The following is a 22,655-nucleotide window of genomic DNA, read 5'->3' on the forward strand; positions in this document are numbered from 1 at the left end:
CCATTATCTAGAGGTGTTTCTACCAGAGAAAACATGGCATTTCTAAGAAAATCAAATGGAACAAAAACCTGAGGGAACATTCCAGTTTTCAGTTTAGACCTTGCCACAAAGAAGTTAAGGAATCTTTTAACTTAGATTTTGTAAATGATATGGTGATGCAATGAATGTGAGATATAAATATTGTAACTTATCAGTCTCCCCAGGTATCTAAGATGCCCTCTTTGAAAGGCTCAGAGGAGGGCTGAGAGTGCATATTCTTACCTGGAGTTTTTGTAGGCTAAATCAGTCTAGGTGTGAAATTTACTCTCTTCAAGCGCTGAAGTTACTGCAACCAGTAACAATTCCTTCCATTTACAAAAATCTTAGCGGTAAAACTCTGTTTAGAATGGCTCAAAAATCTGGTCACCAGACTCATAAAGATCATATTAATTCACCAGGACACTGAAGGCTTTTTAAAGAAGGATGTTAAATGTATCAATTCCCACACACCTGATGATTGGGAATTACAGAATAACTGTTTTAAACTTTATGGTGGAAAGTTGAAATAGCAACTGAATGAACTCTTAGGAATAATGCTGTGATACAAGTAGCAGTGGCTAATATATTTTTTCAAGAACTGTAGCAAGGGTACTGGTCAGTTCCATGTCAGGCTTTGCAAATGAGACTCAAAAGTGTTCCATGGAAATCTGTAAGACCTAACAGCAAATTGAAATACCTTCACGAGAAAGTAAAAATCTTTCCACTGCTCTTTTAGGAACAATTCCAATTAAATTATTAGGTGGAATTTCCTTTCCATAGTTAATATGAAAACTACAGTATCAGAAAGAGCCCTGGATCAAGGAGACATTAGACCTGGGTTCCAGTTCTGGCTCGGTCATAACTACTTTTTTTTGTCATGAGGAAAACATTGAACTGTTATAGCTCTCAACTCCTTAATCTGTGAAGTGAGGAGGGCAGACAAGATTATCTCTAAGGTCTCAGACAACCCTAAAAAGCCATGATATTTTACATTTACATCAGTGCCAACCCTGATGTTCACACAGAAACTCTAAGTCCTAGGCCAGTGCACCTTATATGGGTCAGCTGAATGGCTAAATAAGTTGATCTAAAATACTGCAGCAGAACACATGGATGAGGAACACAAAGCAACAGAAACATTTACAAAATCTCTTCTAAATTAATTAAGGATAAATTCATCTAAAGGAAAGGAAAGAGAACACTTCTTTTAAGATCTTGTCTCAGAAGAAAGAAAAATTATAGAAACATAACCTCAGAATCAATGTAAGTGGTGAAAAGAATATCATTCACGTGCAGTTAAAAGAATTATGCTAAGTATATGGGATTTTGATAGACGCATGATTTTCCCTTTACATGAAATATTAAATACATAAACTTACATGGGTAAGTACAGTTCATTAAACCCTATGGAAGACAAAGGAATGTTTTTATTTTTTTTAACTAGGGCCATCTTGCCTTTGAAACTAACTTCTCATCCAGAAAAGGCTGGCAAAAGATTAAGCAACATTTTCCACCCATTTGCTTTGACTAATACTATTCCCTCTTTGGGATATTCCTTTCTATTTCCTCTCCATCAATCTATGCCAAACCCAATGAGAGTCATCTTCTACGATGCTAACTATTGCTTGTGGCTAGATCCTATGCTCTCTGCTCCTCCAGCACTTAAGTACTGGAATGGAATACACTATCATATAGTCTGTTTAAATGTTACCTTTTACACTATAACCCATTTGTTTCATGTATAATATCCTCTCAACTAGACTACCTTTTCTTCCTTTTTAATCTCTTCATTGATTTATTAAAATTTATATCTTAAGATCGGGAAAACAAATGTTATATACAGTCGCTGATTACAAAAGTCATGCAGAACAAGAGCACAACAAGATCACACCTTATATTTCATTTAGAGTACCGATACTGATATGCAGGGTTAGTAATGTTGAAATGTCTAATAAACATTCTGGAATGAATAACAGAATAAATATTTATTTATTGAGAAAATGAATGAGAGAATAGGAGAATGACAGTTGTTTTTCCCTACTTGGTTTATAAAACATTCATGCTTGAAAACACAGAGAACTCCCAGGTTGACCTTCCTGGTTCACTTTTATCACAATCCTCCCTTCTAGGGGAAGTCAGGAACATAGTTTTTTGTTTCAATAATGGTAATAAAAGACCTTTTCATTTCAACGAAAATGTCAGAATGGAAAATTTTAGAATTTGTTCCTACAAGACAGCTAGAAGTGCTGAAAAACAAGCCAAGAGGAACTACATCTTTTATCTCTTTTGCCACTGGGTCAGTTTTAGTGACCAAAAGCCTTGGATTTCAGTGGCCACAAAAGAATAGGAAACACAATCTTGGGATTTATGTGAGAACTAGGACTCTTCAAAGGCCTCATCCTCAGAAAAAGAATAGATTGAAAAAAAGAAATCTGTCCACTAGAAAAGAAAGATGACAGGCAAGTTTGTTCTGGCCTAGTCACAGATGAAGAAGGTATGAGAAACTAGAAGACAGAACTAAAAAAATGTCCCAAAACAAGTCACAAAGAGATAAATACAAGATTGAGAGTTAAACACATGAAGGCCAGGAGTAAATGTTTTAGTATGCATATGTCTAATAGGAATTCTAGAAGGAGAAACATGAAAGAACACAGAAGAGACAAAAGTCAAAGAGATAGTGGAGAGAGATCAAGATGGTGGAGAAGAGGGATGTGGAGCGCACCTCTCCCTACAAATACATCAAAAATACGTCTGCATGTGGAACAATTCTCACAGAATACCTACTGAAAGCATGCAGAAGATCTCATACAACCAAAGCTACAAGAAAGATCCCTATGTAACCAGGTAGAACAAAGGGAAAGGGAGAAGAATTGGGATAGGACCTGTGCCCTGGGAGGGAACTGTGAAAAAGGAAAGGTTCCCTCATCCTGGGAACCTCCTTCACCAGCTGGGATGTCCGCCGGGACAGAAAGGGAGCTTCAGAGGCTCAAGAGGAGAGTACGACACCCAGTTTGCAGTAGGTAGGACAGAGAGAGACCAGCACAGACAGTTCCTGTGACCCCGTTGCACTTCCCAGCCTGAGACGCGTGCCTGCTGGTGTGTGCAGTGACTGGGTGTGAAACTTGGGCTTCAGCACACAGACCCAGAGAGAGGACTTGGTTTGGCTATGCAGAAACAGCCTGAAGAGCCTGGACTATGGTCTGGGCCACAACTGGGGGTGCCTGCAGGACAGAGCGGGGATCTGCCATAGGAGACTCATTGGCAACATGGGAAGGGAGGGATGTGGATCTGCCATAGAAGATGCATCATCAGCATGCTTACAGCGGGGCAAGGTTCCGGCCACTACAGGTTTGCAAACTTTGTGGGCACAGACACGCAGAGGCAGGGCTGAAATCTGAGTCAATTACTTGGGCTCTCACAGTGGGCCTGGAGGTGTGGCTTCAGTGGATTTTCCACACTGGCAGCTTTGTGAGCACACACATACCTGAGGGACATTTGAGCAAGTTATAGGTGCTCCCACAGCAGAAATGGGTCCAGGCAACAGGAGCATAAAACTTTGTGGGTGCACACATGCACAGGTGGGGCTGAAATTTGAGCCAACTGCCTGCTCTCTCAGAGTGGGTGTGGAGACATGGCTTTAGTGGATTTTTGTGCCAGCAGGTTTGTGAGCCTGCATACACACCTGAGGGTTTCCTGAGTCAATTACTGGCACTCCCACAGAGGACCTGGACCCCGAGAGGAGCACCATCAACAGTGATCTTTGCAGATGGTGGTGTCACAGAATCATAGCAGACAGCTCCTGGGGAAGAACACAAAGCAGCTCCTTCCACAGAGGGAAGTGGAAGTCCCGCCTACCTCACACCACAGCTTGAAAATGGATCTGGGGTCTTCTACACCAACAGCTGCAGAGCAGACCTGCCCCAGACAGGGCTATGATAATCACAGAGCAAAGAGGAGGCCCCGCCTAACAACCAGTATGGGCTCTGGACACCACAACACCAAACACACGCCCTATTAAGGGGACAAGGGCCAGCACACCCTGAGGAAAGCTGTGGTAGGCATCCATACCAAAAGCAACCTTTGCACCAAAAATTCTGGACTCACACAGACTACATGGGGTCGCTCCCACACACAAAAAAACAGCCCTTCAATACCACAGCAGATAACTGTTTCTCTTAAATTCATAGGGTCAGAGAAATATAAGTAAAATGAAAAAGCAGAGGAGCTACTCCCAGTTAAAAGAACAAGAGAAATACCCTGAAAGAGCAAACAATGAAACAGACCTTTCCATTCTACCAGGCCCTGAGTTCAAAAAGAAGGTAATAAAACATCTGAAGGGATTAAGAAAGACTATCAAAGAAATGCAGATCACTGTAACAAGGAACCGGAAACTATAGAGAGGAGCCAATCAACATTAGACAGCTCAACTGCAGAGATGAAAACCAAGCTAAAGGCAATAAATAGCACATTAAATAATGCAGGAAAAACAAATATATGATCTGGAAGATAGAATAATGGAAATCACCCAATCAGAAGAGCAGACAGAAGGACAAATGAGAAGTGAAAACAACATACAAGATCTATGGGATAATATAAAGCATGGCAGTCTATGCATATAGGAATCCTAGAAGGAGAAGAAAGAGAAAAGAGGGTTGAAAATATATTTGAAGAAATTATGGCTGAAAACCTCCCAAGCCTAAAGAAGGAAACAGATGTCCAGGTACAGGAAGCACAAAGGGTCCTAAAGAAGATGAGCCCAAACAGACCCACACCAAGACATATTATAATAAAAATGACAAAAGTTAAAGATAAAGAGAGGATCCTAAAGGCAGCAGGAGAAAAACAAAGAGTTAATTACAAGGGAACCCCATAGGTCTATTAGCTGATTCCTCTACAGAAATGCTGCAGGTAAGTAGGGAGTGGCTAAATATATTCAAAGTCTTGAAAGAGAAATATCTGCAAACTTATATACTCTATCCAGCAAGAGTACCATTTAGAATAGAAGGAGAGATAAAGAATTTCTCAGACAAGCAAAAACAAAAAGAATACAGCAATACTCACCTATCCAAAAAGAAATATTGAAAGGGCTTCTCTAAATAAAAAAGAAGCAAGAATTTATAGGAAAGAGAAACTCAGAATGGGAAAGTAAATAACTTAAATAAACCAGTACACAGATGTAAAAAAAAAATCAAAGAACTTTCTGAAAGCAATTATAACTACAATGGACAGCAAAACGATAAACATGAAGATGTAAAGGAGGACATAAAAATCATAAAATGGGGGGGACTGAAGTAAAAAAATACAGTTTTTTTAGAACGTGTTTGAGCTTATATGACTACCAGTTGAAAGCAAGTAGATCTAGTAATGGGTTAACACACTTGAAACCCAGGGTAACCACAAATCAAAAACATACAACAGATTCACAAAAACTAAAAAGTAGAGAACTCAAGCATGATACAAAAGAATATCATCGAACCACAAAAGGAAAAACAAAACAAAAAAGAAAGGAACAAAGAAGAAATACAAAGTCAACTGGAAAACAAGGCTTAAAACTGCAATAAATGGCCTGCATGAAGTCCCGGGTTCAATCCCCAGGATCTCCACCAAAAAAACAAAAAACAAAAAACTGCAATAAATACATATCTATCAATAATAAACTTAAATGTCAATGGACTAAATGGATCAATGGATCAAAGACATAAAGTGGGAGATTGGACAATAGAATAAGAGCCTAAACAGAACACTCCATGACAAAAATCACAGAAAGATCCTTTCTGACCCACGTCCTAGAGAAAGGGAAATAAAAACAAAAATAAACAAATGGGACCTAATGAAATTTAAAAGATTTTGCACAGCAAAGGAAACCATAAACAAGACGAAAAGACAACCCTCAAAATGGGAGAAAATATTTGCAAGTGAAGCAACTGACAAAGGATTAATCTTCAAAATATATAAAGAGCTCATGCAGTTCAATATCAAAAAAACAAACAACCCAATCCAAAAATGGGCAGGAGACCTAAATAGACATTTCTACAAAGAAGATAAACAGATTGCCAACAAACACATGCAAGAATGTTCAACATCATTAATCATTAAAGAAATGCAAATCAAAACTACAATGAGGTATCACCTCACACCAGTCAGAATGGCCATCATCAAAAAATCTAGAAACAATAAATACTGGAGAGGGTGTGGAGAAAAGGGAACCCTCTTGCACTGTTGGTGGGAATGTAAATTGATACAGCCACTATGGAGAACAGTATGGAGGTTCCTCAAAAAACTAAAAATAGAATTACCATATGACTCAGCAATCCCACTACTGGGCATATACCCTGAGAAAACCATAATTCAAAAAGAGTCATGTACCACAGTGTTCACTGCAGCTCTGTTTACAATAGCCAGGACATGGAAGCCACCTAAGTGTCCATCGTTGGATGAATGGATAAAGAAGATGTGGCACATATATACAATGGAATATTACTTAGCCATGAAAAGAAACGAAATTGAGATATTTGTAGCGAGGTGGATGGACCTAGAGTCTGTCATACAGAATGAAGTAAGTCAGAAAGAGTAAAACACATACCATATGGTAACACATATATATGGAATCTAAAAAAAAGAAAAAAATGTTCTGAAGAAACTAGGGGCAGGACAGGAACAAAGATGCAGACATAGAGAACGGACTTGAGGACACGGGGAGGGGGAAGGGTAAGGTGGGACGAAGTGAGAGAGTGGCATGGACATATATACCCTACCAAATATAAAATAGACAGCTAGTGGGAAGCAGCCGCATAGCACAGGGAGATCAGCTCAGTGCTTTGTGACCACCTAGAGGGGTGGGATAGGGAGGGTGGGAGGGAGACACAAGAGGGAGGAGATATGGGGATGTATGTATATGTATAGTTGATTCACTTTGTTATAGAGCAGAAAGTAACACACCATTGTAAAGCAATTATACTCCAATAAAGATGTTAAAAAAAAAAAGAATAAGAGCCTACAATATGCTGCCTACAAGAGAACCACTTTAGGGTGAAGGAAGCATAGACTGAAGGTAAGGGAGTATGGAAAAAGATATTTCATGCAAATGGAAATGACAAAAAAGCAGGGGTAGCAATACTCACATCAGACAAAACTGACTTTAAAACAAAGTCCATAAAGAAAGATAAAGAAGGACACCATATAATGATAAAAGGATCAATACAAGAAGAGAATATTACACTCATTAACATATATGCCCCCAATATAGGAGCACCCAATTACATAAAACAAATACTAACAGACTTAAAGGGAGAAATTGACAGGAATAAAATAATAGTAGGAAACTTAAACACCCCACTGACATCAATGGATAGATCTTCCATACATAAAATCAGTAAGGCAACAGAGATTCTAAATGACACCATAGTTAGACTTAATTGATATCTACAAGACATTATATCCAAAAAACCCAGACCATACATTGCTTTCAAGTGCATGGGGAACATTCTCTAGGATAGATCACATACTAAGACACAAAACAAACCTCAACTAATTTAAGAGGCTAGAACTTATTTCAAGCCTCTTTTCTGACCACAACGGCATCAAACTAGAAATCAACCACCAAAAGAGAAAAAAGGAAAAAACGATAACATGGAGACTAAACAACATGTTACTAAAAAAAAAAAAAAAGTCAACGATGAAATCAAAGAGGAGATAAAAAAATACCTTGTGACAAATGACAATAAAAACACAACCATACAAAAGCTAAGGGATGCAGCAAAGCCAGTCATAAAAGTGAAGTTCATAGTGATACAGGCCTTCCTCAAAACATAAGAAAAATCTCAGATAAACAACCTAACCTACCACCTAAGAGAATTAGAAAAAGAACAAACAAAACAAAGTGAGAAGGAAGGAAATAATAAAGATCAGAGAGGAAATAATGAAAAAAGATTAAAAAATAGAAAAAAATCAATAAAACCAAGAGCTGTTTTTTTGAAAGGATAAAAAAAAAAAATCAACAAATCTCTGGTCAGGCTCACCAAGAAGAAAAGAGAAAGGACCCAAATAAGCAGAATAAGAAAGGAAAGAGAAGAAATAACAACCAATACCACAGAAAAACAAAAACCATAGGAGAATACTAAGAACAGTTATATGCCAACAAATTGGACAACCTAGAAGAAATGGACAAATTTCTAGAAACATACACCCCACCAAAACTGAATCAAGAAGAAATGGAGGGACTTCCCAGGTGGCACAGTGGTGAAGACTAAGCACTCCCAATGCAGGGGGCCTGGGTTCTATCCCTGGTCTGGGAATTAGATCCCACATGCATGCTGCAACCAAGAGTTTGCCTGCCACAACTAAGGAGCCCTCAAGCCACAACTAAGGAGCCTGCATGCTGCAACTAAGACCTGGCCCAACCAAATAAATTAAAAAATATTAAAAAAAAAAACAGAAGAAGAAATAGATAATTTGAACAGACCAATCACTAGAAGTAAATAGAACTTTTAATAAAAAAAACTCCCTGGAAACAAAAGTCCAGGATGGCTTCACTGGAGAATTCTACCAAATATACAAAGAACTTACACCAATCCTTCTCAAACTCCTCCAAAAGACTGAAGAAGAGGAAACACAAAGTCATTCTATGAAGCCACAACTACCCTGATACCAAAACCAGGCAAAGACACTACCAGAAAAGAAAATTACATGCCAGTATCTTTGATGAATATAGATGCAACCATCCTCAATAAAATCTTAGCAAACTGAATCCAACAACACATAAAAAGGATCATACACCATAATCAAGGTGGATTCATCTCAGAGTCACAAGGATGGTTCAACATACCCAAACCAATCAATACAATACACAACATTAACAAAAGAAAAGACAAACACCACATGATCATTTCAATAGATGAAGAAAAAGCATTTGATAAAATTCAATATCGATTCATGATAAAAACTCCCACCAAAGTGGGTATAGAAGCAACATATCTCAACATAACAAAAGCCATTTATGATATACCCACAGCCAACATATAGCTCAACAGTGAAAAGCTGAAAGCCTTCCTTTTCAGCTAAAATCTGGAACAAGACAAGATGTTCACTCTCACTTCTATTCAACATAGTATTGCAGGTCCTAGCCACAGCAATTAGACAAGAAAAAGAAATAAAAGATATCCAAATCAGAAAGGAAGACATAAAATTGTCATTATATGCAGATGACATGATAATATATACTGAAAACCCTAAAGACTCCACAATAAAACTATTAGAACTGATAAATAAATTCAGCAAGATAACCAAATACAAGATTAATACACACAGTTCTGTTGCATTTCTGTAAACTAACAATGAAATATCAGAAAGAGGAAGTTAAAAAAAAATCTTCTTTAAAATCACATCAGAAAAATATCTAGAAACAAATCTAACCAAGGAGGTGAAAGAGTTATATATTGAGAAGTACAAAACATTGATAAAGGAAATTGAAGATGATTCAAGAAAATGGAAAGATATCCCATGCTCTTGGATTGGAAGAATTAATACTGTTAAAATGGCCATACTAGCCAAAGTAAGCTACAGATTTAATGCAACCCCTATTGATTTCCCCATGACTCTTTTCACAGATCTAAAACAAAGAAACCTAAAATTTATATGGAACCACAAAAGACCCATAATTGCCAAAGCAATCCTGAGGAAAAAGAACAAAGTTGGAGGCATAACCCTTCCAGGCTTCAGACAATACTACAAAGCTACAGTAATCAAAACATCATGACATTGGCACAAAAACAGACATATAGATCAATGGAACAGAATAGAAAGCCCAGAAGTAAACCCACACACATATGTTCAATTAATCTTTGACAAAGGAAGCAAGAATATACAATGGAGAAAAGACAGTCTCTTTAGCAAGTGGTGTTGGGAAAGCTGGACAGCCACATGTAAACCAATGAAGTCTGAACACTCTCTCACACCATACACAAAAATAAACTCAAAATGGCATAAAGACTTAAATATAAGTCAGGACACTATAAAATTCCTAGAAGACAACATAGGCAAAACATTCTCTGACATAAATTGTAGTAATGTTTTCTTAGGTTAGTCTCCCAAGGCAAAAGAAATAAAAGCAAAAATAAACAAATGGGACCCAATCAAACTCCTAAGCTTTTGCACAGTAAAGGAAACCATAAACAAAATGAAAAAATAGTCTATAGAATGGGAAAAATATTTGCAAAGTATGTTACCAACAAGGGCTTAATTTCCAAAATGTACAAACAGCTCATACAACTCTATATCAAAAGAACAAACAGCCTAATCAAAAAATGGGCAGAAGACCTAAATAGACATTTCTCCAAAGAAGACATACACAAGGCCAAAAGGCACATGAAAACACACTCAACATCACTAATTATTAGAGAAATGTAAATCAAAACTTTAATGAGGTATCACCTCGCACTGGTCAGAATAGCCATCCTCAAAAAGTCTACAAATAATAAATGTTGGAGAGGGTGTTCAGAAAGGGAATCCTCCTACACTGTTGGTGGGAATGTAAATTGGTGCAGCCACTCTGGAAAACAGTATAGAGGTTCCTTAAAAAACTAAAAATAGTTACCATATGATACAGCAATCCCATTCCTGGGCATATACTCAGAAAAGATGAGAATTTGAAAAGTTAGATGCACCTCAATGTTCATTGCAGCACTATTTACAATAGCCAAGACTTGGAGACAATCTAAATGTCCATCAACAGATGAATGGATAGAGAAGATGTGGTATACACACACACACACACACACACACACACACACCATGAAATGTTACTCAGTCATAAAAAAAGAATGAAATGATGCCATTTGCAACAATATGGATGGACCTAGAGATTATCATACTAAGTGAAGTAAGTCAGACAGAGAACAACAAATATTATATGACATTATTTATATATGCATTGTAAAAAATAGCACAAGTGAACTTATTTACAAAACAGAAACAGACACACAGACATAGAAAACAAACTTATGGTTACCAAAGCAGAATTCGGGGAGGGATAAATCAGGAGTATGGGGTTAACAGACACACAGTACCATAAATAAAATAGATAAACAACAAGGATTTACTGTATAGCATAGGGAACTATATTCAATATCTTGCAACAACGTATAATGGAAAAGAATAGAAAAAAAGTGTATGTGTGTGTATACATCTATATATTCGAATCACTTTGCTATATATCGGAAACTAACACAATATTGTAAATCAACTATACTTCAATTTGAAAAAACTGTCAAAGAGATGATATACAGATTTTCAGATTTTATGAAAGCTATGAATCATAAGGTTTACTAAACACAATGAATCCCAAGAATCAAATATAAAGCAACACACACACATAAACACATTGTATCAAAATTTCAATATATCAACGAGAAAAGTGATCTTAAAATCAACCAGTGAGAAAATACAGATTAACTTATGAAAGGAGCAATAATTAGACGGGCAATTGACTTCTCAAAAGCAGAGCTGAAGTCAGAAGATAAGGAAATAATGACTTCAAATTTATGGGGTGAAAGAACTATCAATCTGTAATTTAATATCCAACTAAAGTATTATTCAAAATTGAGGGCAAAATAAAAACAACCACCAAGCTGAGTTACAATCAAGTAGCACCCACTGAAGGGATTTCTAAAGGGTATACATTAGTGTGACAGAGAATGAAACAAAACTAAACACTGGGATGCAAGAAGAAAAGTAAGCAAAGAAATTGGAGATCACGTCAATAAATCTAAACAAGCAATGACTTTGTGGATCAATTATAATAGTGAGTAAGGTGGTAAAAAGTAATGTGGAACTCAAATACTGGGTCAAAATAACATGGAAATCAGGAGAGAATTAGTGGAGCTAAAGTGTTGTGAAGTCATTATGAAAAAAGAGTAGAATGATTAACTTCAAGCTTTAAGTAAAAAATATTAAAGGGATGCCTAAAGGAATAAAAATAAGGTGTATATTGTAAATTCCAAGCCAAGGAAAAAAATAAGTTAACCTGAAATGAAGAAAAATGAGTCTGGAAAAAAGGGGGTAAAACAAGTATACAAAAGGCAGGGTAGAAGATGGCGGCATGGGTGGATGTGGAGCTTGCATCTCCCCACAACTAGCGCACCTTTTGGACGCTGGTGGGGAACCTTGATGCCCAAGGAGACGAGAGGAACCTCTGAGTGACCGGGTAGGATGTGTGGGGAAGTGAGGGGGTAGAAGTGGAAGCCAGACAGGACCAGTGCCCCTGAGGGGTGGCTGGGAGAGGGGAGGGGTTCCTACGCCTGGAAGGACCCTTGGGAGCTCAGAGGATCAGGGGAGGTGTAGAGGGTGTTTCCCCCACCATATCGGGCCCCAGGAAGCCTTCTGGGCTCCTGGGCCCGGTCTCCCGCCCTCTGAGGGCCCTTCTGGTCATGTGGGTCCTACGGGCATAGGAGGGAGGTAGGGGGAGAGAAGAGGAGAGGGAGACGGGAGGGACCCTCTGAGATCAGAGGATCAGGGGAGGTGCAGAGGGTGTTTGTCCCACCCAATCGGGCCCAGGGAAGCCTTTTGGACTTCCGGGTCTGGTCCCCTGCTCTCTGGATCCTCCTCTGGCCACATGGGTCCTAGGTGCATAGGAGGGATGGAGAGGGGGAAGAAGAGAGGCCAAGGGGGAGGAACCCTCCAGGAATGGAGGATCAGGAGGAACGTGCCTAGCGTTCCCCCCTCCCACTCAGACCCAGAAAACTTGCTGAGGTCCTGGACCTGGTCCTCTGGCCCCCAAAGCCAGAGGCACTCCTGGGCCCCTCCTGCTGCATTGAGCCTAAATGTCCCCTCCTGCCCCGCTAGGGCCTTTTCCGGCCCTCTGGGTCCTAAGCATAGGCCCCGCCCATCGCCTAAACCTCGCCCCTGCCTAAGCCTCGCCGCCCACAGCCAAGGCATTTTATTTTTCTTTTTTCTCCTCTTTTTGCTATTGTAGTTCTATTTTACCTTCCGTTTGTTGTTTCATTTATATTTTTATTTTTTTAAATTCTTTCTAACATATCTGTTAGTTTTCTAATATTATTTTATTTTTTACACTTTGTTATTGTTCTGGATTTTTTTTCTTTTTCTTTTTTTTTTTTTGCCACCCTGCATGCCTTGTGGGATCTTGGTTCATGAGCTGGGGGTCAGGCCTGAACTCCTGTGGTAGGAACTCTGAGTCCGAACCACTGGACTAACAGAGAACCTCAGACCCCAGGGATTATTCCTCAGAGTGAGGTCTCTTGGAGGTCCTCATCTCAGCACCAAGACCAGCTCTACCCAACAGCCTACAAAATCCAGTCCCAGAAGCCTCAAGCTAAACAACCAGTAAGACAGGAACACAATCCCACCCATCAAAAAAAAAAAAAAAATGAGATGACAAAAAAGTATGTCACAGATGAAGAAGCAAGGTAAAAACCTACAAGAACAAATAAATGAAGAGGAAATAGGCAACCTACCTGGAAAAGAATTCAGAGTCATGATAGTACAGATGATCTAGAATCTCGGAAACAGAATGGAGGCATGGATCGAGAAAATACAAGAAATGTTCAACAAAGGTCTAGAATAACTAAAGAACAAACAAACAGAGATGAACACCACAATAACTGAAATGAAAAACACACTAGAAGGAATCAATAACAGAATAACTGAGGCAGAAGAACGAATAAGTGAGCTGGCAGACAAAATGGTGGAAGTAATAGCTGAGGAACAGAATAAGGAAAAAAGAATGAAAAGAACTGAAGACAATCTCAGAGTCCTCTGGGACAATATTAAACGCACCAACATTCGAATTATAGGTGTCCCAGAAGAAGAAGAGAAAAAGAAAGGGTCTGAGAAAATATTCGAAGAGATTATAGTGGAAGATGTCCCTAACATGGGAAAGGAAAGAGTCAATCAAGTCCAGGAAGCACAGAGAATCCCATACAGGATAAACCCTAGAAGAAACACACCAAGACACATATAATCAAACTAACAAAAATTAAATTCAAAGAAAAAATATTAAAAGCAGCAAGGGAAAAGAAAAAATAACAAAAAGGAATCCCCATAAGGTTATCTGCTGATTTTTCAGCAGAACCTCTGCAGGCCAGAAGGGAGTGGCAGATATACTTAAAGTGATGAAAGAGAAAAATCTACAACCAAGATTACTCTACCCAGGAAGGATCTCACTCAGATTCGACAGAGAAATCAAAAGCTTTACAAACAAGCAAAAGCTAAGAGAATTCAGCACCACCAACCAGCTTTACAACAAATGTTAAAGGAACTTCTCCAGGCAAGAAACACAGAAGAAAAAGACCCACAAAAACAAACACAAAACAATTAAGAAAATGGTAATATGAACGTACATATTGCTAATAACCTTAAATGTAAATGGATTAAATGCTACAACCAAAAGACACAGACTGGCTGAATGCATACAAAACCAAGACACATATATATGCTGTCTACAAGAGACCCACTTCAGACATAGGGACACATAAAGACTGAAAGTGAAGGGATGGAAAAAGATATTCCATGCAAATGGAAATCAAAAGAAAGCTGGAGTAGCAATACTCATATCAGATAAAATAGACTTTAAAATAAAGACTGTTAGGGGGCTTCCCTGGTGGCGCAGTGGTTGAGAGTCCGCCTGCCGATGCAGGGGACACGGGTTCGTGCCCCGATCCCGGAAGATCCCACATGCCGCGGAGCGGCTTGGCCCGCGAGCCATGGCCGCGGAGCCTGTGTGTCCGGAGCCTGTGCTCCGCAATGGGAGAGGCCACAGCAGTGAGAGGCCCGCGTACAGCAAAAAAAATAAAAAAATAAAAAAATAATAAAAAAAAAAATAAAGACTGTTAAAAGAGACAAGGGAGGACACTACATAATGATCAAGGGATCGATCTAAGAAGAAGATATAACAATTATAAATATGTATGCACCCAACATAGGAGCACCTCAATATATAAGGCAAATGCTAACAACCATAAAAGTAACACAATAATAGTAGGGGACTTTAACACTCCACTTTCACCAATGGACAGATCATCCCAACAGAAAATAAGCAAGGAAACATAAGCTTTAAACGACACAACAGTGGGGGGAATGTAAATTAGTACAGCCACTATGGAGAACAGCATGGAGGTTCCTTAAAAAGCTAAAAACAGAACTACCATATGACCCAGCAATCCAGCTACTGGGCATATACTCAGACCCCAGAGAAAACCATAATCTGAAAAGATACATGCACCCTAATGTTCACTGCAGCACTATTTACAACATCCAGCAACATGAAAGCAACCTAAATGTCCATAGACAGAGGAATGGATAAAGAAGATGTGGTACATATATACAATGGAATATTACTCAGCCATAAAAAAGAACAAAATAATGTCATTTGCAGCAATATGGATGGACCTAGAGATTGTCATACTGAGTGAAGTAAGTCAGACGCAGAAAAACAAACATTATATGATATCGTTCATACGTGTAATCTAATTTTAAAAAACAATACAAGGGCTTCCATGGTGGTGCAGTGGTTAAGAATCTGCCTGCCAATGCAGGGGACATGGGTTCCAGCCTTGGACCAGGAAGATCCCACATGCTGCAGAGCAATGAAGCCTGTGTGCCACAACTACTTAAGCCCATGTGCCTAGAGCCCATGCTCCACAACAAGAGAAGCCACAATGAGAAGCCTGGGCACCTCAACAAAGAGTAACCCCTGCTTGCTGCAACTAGAGAAGACCTGTGCACAGCAGGGAAGACCTGACATAGCCAAAAATAAACAAATAAATTTATAAAAAACAAAACAAAACAAAACAATACAAATGAACTTATCTACAAAACAGGAACAGATTTACAGATATCAAAAACAAACTTATGGTTACAAAGGGGCTGTTGGGGAGGAATAAACTGAGAGATGGGGATGGACATATACACAGTGCTATATATAAAATAGATAATGAATAAGAACCTGCTATATAGCACAGGGAACTCTACTCAATACTCTGTAATGGCCTATATGGGAAAAGAATCTAAAAAAGAGTACATGTATGTATATGTATAACTGATTCACTTTGGTGTACACCTGAAATTAACAAAACATTGTAAATCAACTATACTCCAATAAAAATTTTTAAAAAAGAAAAAGAAAATAAATAAAATAAATGACACAACAGACCAGATAGAGTTAACTGATACTTATAGGACATTCCACCTGAATGTGGCAGAATACACTATCCTCTCAAGTGCACGCAGAACATTCTCCAGGATAGATCACATCTTGGGTCACAAATTAAGCCTCAGAAAATTTAAGAAAATTGAAATCGTATCAATCATATTTTCTGACCACAACGAGATTAGAAATAAATTACAGGAAAAATACTGTTAAAAACACAAATACATGGAAGCTAAACAATGCACTACTAAATAACCAAGAGATCACTGAAGAAATCAACGAAGAAATGAAAAAACACATAGAAAGAAATGACAATGAAAAAACGATGACCCAAAACCTATGGCATGCAGCAAAATCAGTTCTAAGAGGGAAGTTTATAGCAATTCAATCTCACTTCAAGAAACAAGAAAAATCTCAAACAATCTAAGCTAAAGCAACTAGAGCAATCTAATCTAAAGCAACTAGAGAAAGAAGATCAGAGCAGAAATAAATGAAATAGAAATGAAGAAAACAATAGTAAAGATCAATAAAACTGCACACAGCAATGAAGTTGCTCAAAAAGTTGGTTCTTTGAGAAGATAAACAAAATTGATAAACCTTTAGCCAGACTCATCAAGAAAAAAAGGGAGAGGATGCAAATCAATAAAATTTGAAATGAAAAAGGAGAAATCACAACTGACACTTCAGAAATACAAAGGATTATAAGAGACTACTACAAACAACTATTTGCCAATAAAATGGACAAATTCTTGGAAAGGTACAATTTTCCAAGACTGCACCAGGAAGAATTAGAAAATATAAACAGACCTAACACAAGTAATGAAATTGAAACTTTAATTAAAAGTATTCCAACAAACAAAAGTCCAGCACCAGATGGCTTCACAGGTGAATTATATAAAACATTTAGAGAACAGCTAACACATATCCTTCTCAAACTCTTCCAAAAAATTGCAGAGAGAGAAACACTCCCAAATTCGTTCCTTGAGGCCACCATCACCACGGTACCAAAACGAGACAAAGATATCACAAAAAAAGAAAATTACACATCAGTATCACTGATGAACATAGATGCAAAAATCCTCACCAAAATACTAGCAAACAGAATCCAAAAGCATATTAAAAGGATTATACACCATGATCAAGTGAGATTTATCACAGGAATGCAAAGATTCTTCAATATATGCAAATCAATCAATGTGATACACCATATTAACAAAATAAGGAATAAAAACCGTATGATCATCTCAGTAGATGCAGAAAAAGCTTTTGACAAAATTCAACACCCATTTATGGGCAGAGGGAACCTGCCAGAAAATGGACATAGAGGGAACCTACCTCAACATAATAAAGGCCACATATAACAAACCCACAGCAAACATCATTCACAATGGTGAAAAACTGAAAGCACTTCCACTATAATCAGGAACAAGACAAGGATGTCCACTCTCACCACTCTTATTCAACATAGTTTTGGAAGTCCTAGTCATGGCAATCAGAGAAGAAAAATAAACGAAATGAATACAACTTGGAAAACAAGAAGTAAGACTGTTGCTGTTTGCAGATGACATGATAGTATACATAGAAAATCCTAAAATGCCACCAGAAAACTCCTAGAACTAATCAATGAATTTGGTAAGGTTGCAGGATACAAAATTAATGCACAGAAATCTCTTGCATTCCTATAAAATAACAATGAAATATCAGAGAGAGAAATTAATGAAACAATCACATTTACCATTGCAATAAAAAGAATGAAATACCTAGGAATAAACCTACCTAAGGAGACAAAAGACCTGTATGCAGAAAACTATAAGACACTGATGAAAGAAATTAAAGATGATACAAACAGAGAGATATACCATGTTCTTGGATTAGAAAAATCAAGATTGTGAAAATGACTATATTACCTAAAGCAATCTACAGATTCAGTGCAATCCCTATCAAACTACCAATGGCATTTTTCACAGAACTAGAACAAAAAATGTCACAATTTGCATGGAAACACAAAAGACCCGAAATAGCCAAAGCAATCCTGAGAAAGAAAAACAGAGCTGGAGGAATCAGGCTCCCTGACTTCAGACTATACTACAAAGCTACAGTAATCAAGACAGTATGGTACTGGCACAAAAACAGAAATATAGATCAATGGAACAGGATAGAAAGCCCAGAGATAAACCCACACACGTATGGTCACCTAATTTATGACAAAGAAGGCAAGTACATACAATGGAGCAAAGACACCCTCTTTAATAAGTGGTGCTGGGAAAACTGGACAGTTACATGCAAAAGAATGAAATTAGAACACTTCCTAACACTATATGCAAACACAAACTCAAAATGGAGTAAAGACCTGAATGTAAGATCGGACACTATAAAACTCTTAGAAGAAAACATAGGAAAAACACTCTTTGACAATAAACCACAGCAAGGTCTTTTATTACCCACCTCCTAGAGAAATGGAAATAAAACCAAAAATAAACAAATGGGACCTAATGAAACTTAAAAGCTTTTGCACAGCAAAGGAAACCTTAAACAAGATGAAAAGACAACTTTCAGATGGGGAGAAAATATTTGCAAATGAAACAACCGACAAAGGATTAATCTCCAAAATATACAAGCAGCTCATGCAGCTCAATATCAAAAAAACAATCAACCCAATTAAAAAATGGGGAGAAGACCTAAATAGACATTTCACCAAAGAAGACATACGACTGGCCAAGAGCACATGAAAGATTCTCAACATCACTAATTATTAGAGAAATGCAAATCAAAACTACAATGAGGTATCACTTCAATCTGGTCAGAATGGCCATCATCAAAATGTCTACAAACAATAAATGCTGGTGACGTGTGGAAAAAAGGGCACCCTCTTGCACTGTTGGTGGGAATGTAAATTGATACAGCCACTATGGAGAAGAGTATGGAGGTTCCTTAAAAAACTAAAAATAGAATTACCATATGACCTAGCAATCCCACTACTGGGCATATACCCTGAGAAAACCATAATTCAAAAGGACACATGTACCCCAATGTACATTGTAGCACTATTTACAATAGCCAGGAAATGGAAACAACCTAAATGTCCAACGACAGATGAATGGATAAAGAAGATGTGGTACATATATACAATGGAATAGTACTCAGCCATAAAAAGGAACGAAATTGGGTCATTTGTAGAGATGTGGATGGACCTCGAGTCTGTCATACAGAGTGAAATAAACCAGAAAGAGACAAACAAATATCGTATATTAACGCATATACATGGAATCTAGAAAAATGGTAGAGATGAGCCTATTTGTAGGGCAGGAATAAAGACGTAGACATAGAGAACGGACATGTGGACACAGTGGGGGAAGGGGAGGGTGGGACGAATTGGGAGATTAGGTTTGACATAAATACACTACCATGTGTAAAACAGATAGCTAGTGGGAACTTGCTGTATAGAATAGGGAGCCCAGCTAGGTGCTCTGTGACGACCTAGATGGGTGGGATGGGGGTGGTGGGAGGGAGGTCCAAGAGGGAGGGGATATAGGTATACATACAGCTGATTCACTTCATTGTACAGCAGAACTAACACAATACTGTAAAGCAATTATACTCTAATAAAAAAGTAAAAAATTAAATAAATTGTTGGAAAAATAATGATTTTTATGAGATAATTGGAAATGTGAACACTGAATGGACATTGCATAATTTAAAAAAAGAAAAGGCAGGGTAAAGAGAAAGACTAAAATAGGATGTTCAAATTAATTCAATGAATCAGTAATAATAAAAAATATAAATGGGCTAAACTTACTAGTTAAAAGAAAGATATCTCACATTAGATTAAAAGCAAAGAAACAAATCTGCCTACATGTTATTATAAGAGAAACACTTAATAAAAATACAGGAAGGTTGATGGCAAAAGGAAGTAAAAAAGAAAAACCAGGTAAATATTAACCAAAAGAAAGGTAGTGTAGCTATATTAAGATGAGACAAAATAAATTTTAAGGCAAAGAACAATGTTAGAAATAAAGAGAGTTTCCACGAAATGATTTTTTTTTAAAAGGTCACCAGGAAGAAACAACAATTCTAAACTTCTAAGAATCTAGTAGATTCTTAGACTGGACTCAAAATACATAAAGCAAAAACTGACAGACCTACTAGAATAATCAAGCTCACAATCATGAAGTATGATTTTTTAAAACCACTCTAGTATAAAGTAAGATTCATTATGGCTTTTATCTGTCTCCTTGCCAACACTCCTCTCTAGAATATAATCTTAAAATGTATCATCTTTCTGTGTTTTATTCAAGATGTATTTTAAGTATATGCCAGTACCTGGCATGTAACAGCTGCCTAATATATACTTGTTAAGTTTTTTCATTAATAAAGATTTAAAAAGGTAGTAACTATAGAGATTGGATAATATAATTAACAAGTACAATCCAAAGAACTCTCATGGAACTCTATACTCCTAAATCAATACATTCTTCTCAAGCATACATGAAATATTCATGAAATTTCACCATGTGCTAGACCATATTCTCTGACTACAATTAAGTTAGAAACCAACAACAAAACAATAAAATTCCATGCACTACAAAATATAAAACACAGTCCTAAACAACTCAAAGAAAAAATCGTAATGAAGATTATGGATATAGAAGATAGGAGCAAACAAAGCTTAATGATAACAAAAGTATTACATTACAAAGTTTGTGGTGAGCAGCAAAAAAATATAGAGAGGGAAATCTAAACATTTATATGCATATAGGAAAAAATAGGATAAAAATTGATGAGCTACACATCTAAATTAAGAAGTTAGAAAAAAAGAGCTACAAAGTAAACACAAAATACAAGTTAGGAAATGAAGAAGGGAGCAGAAATTCTTGAAATAGACAAAATATATACAATTGAGGATCGAAATCAAAATCTGGTTCTCTGGAAATAGATACAACTCTGGAAAGAGTGATCAAGTTAAAAAAAAGTAAGGCCTAATATCAGAAATAAAAAGGGGTCATATTTCAGATACAGCAGAGATTTGTAAAAATAGAACGTTAAGAAATACTTGATGCTAATATATGTTAAAATGAACAGAATGGACATTTCCTAAAAAATTATATAATTTGTCTAAACTGACTCATGGAAAAAAACAGAAAACCTGAACAAATCTATAATTATTAAATCACTAGTCAAAAGTCTACTTATCAAAACTGTCCACAGGGCTGGATGATTTTACAGGTGAGATCTACCAATCAGTTAACAGTTAATCCCTACCTTACACAAAGTGTTCCAAAGAAAAATAAGAACTTATTCCCACTTCAATTATGAAACTAACAGAACCTTGATATGAAAACCAGGCAGGGAAAGTACAGAAAAGAACATTTATGGGCCAATTTCACTTTTGAACACAGATGCAAAAGTCTAAATAAAATGCTGGCAAACTTAAACCAGCAACACATAATAGATAATAATACATCATAATTTAATTTAGGTTTAATCCCAGGAGATCAAGGATGGTTTACAATAAGAAGGTCTATTAATATATTTCACCACGTGAATGGATTAAAGAAAATTCACAGAGGCAAAAAAAGCACTTAAAATAGTTAAACACCCATCCATGATTAAAACAGAAACCTGAGCAACTAGGAACCTAGGGGATCTTCTTTACCTGATATCAGGTACCTATAAGAAAGTGCTTAAAGTCCATAAAGTTGTGAAACAATTTTCCTTAAAATCAGAAACAAAACAAAGATGCCTAGTTGTACTTAACATTGTACTGGAGGGCCTAGCCAGTACAAAAATAATTGAAAATAATCAAGATTTCAGAGGAAAAGACAAATGGCAAATGTGCATGTAGATGGGACATTCTTGCACACACAGAGGTCTTGAGAAGTGGTTGAAGAGTTCAATACCTTCTGACAAGTCTAGAATTCCAGAATACCTAGATTTTTAGAAGCCCAGAGTTTTCTTATATTTGTATTTTTTGCTGTCTTTAAAATCCATAGTTGTATTTGTCTAAATAGATGCTTTACCATTGTCTGATTTTTTTACTTTGTACTCAGCCCTTTTATAACCTGAACTTTCTAGGTTGACCAAGGATTCAAATTTAGTTTGACCTCCTGTGTGGTAATATACTTCCCACTCTGCATCCAGACAAGAAGGCTGAGCATACCCCTGAAGATTCCTTTAGGACCTCCCATCTCCCCGCTGCTCTGAGGAAGGTATGTAAACAGTACTGAGCTTTGCCCTAGTGGAAGACACACTACTGCTCTCTCCAGGAAACCTTTATATTCTTTATCATTTTCAGTGTCTTTTTACAAGCTGCTCTCAAAAACAATACTAAGTCTTTAATAAAATCCCATCACAGTATCTGGTAGGGAGTTGTATTTAATTTTCTTTTCCCTTGATTCCTTAAATGCTCACTCTTGTGGTTTTTCTAAGTATTTTTGTATAATGAGTCACTCTGAGCAACTGACTGGGAATGTCGGAA

General features: G+C 37.3%; 1 protein-coding gene across 8 annotated transcripts in view; it reads right to left on the bottom strand.

Moving 5' to 3' along the window:
* DNM3 (dynamin 3) overlaps window positions 1-22,655 on the bottom strand; it is a 576,796-nt gene that overhangs the window by 144,716 nt on the left and 409,425 nt on the right. The window lies entirely within an intron of this gene.

This window comes from Mesoplodon densirostris, chromosome 2 (assembly GCF_025265405.1).
Source record: "Mesoplodon densirostris isolate mMesDen1 chromosome 2, mMesDen1 primary haplotype, whole genome shotgun sequence".
NCBI lineage: Eukaryota > Metazoa > Chordata > Mammalia > Artiodactyla > Ziphiidae > Mesoplodon > Mesoplodon densirostris.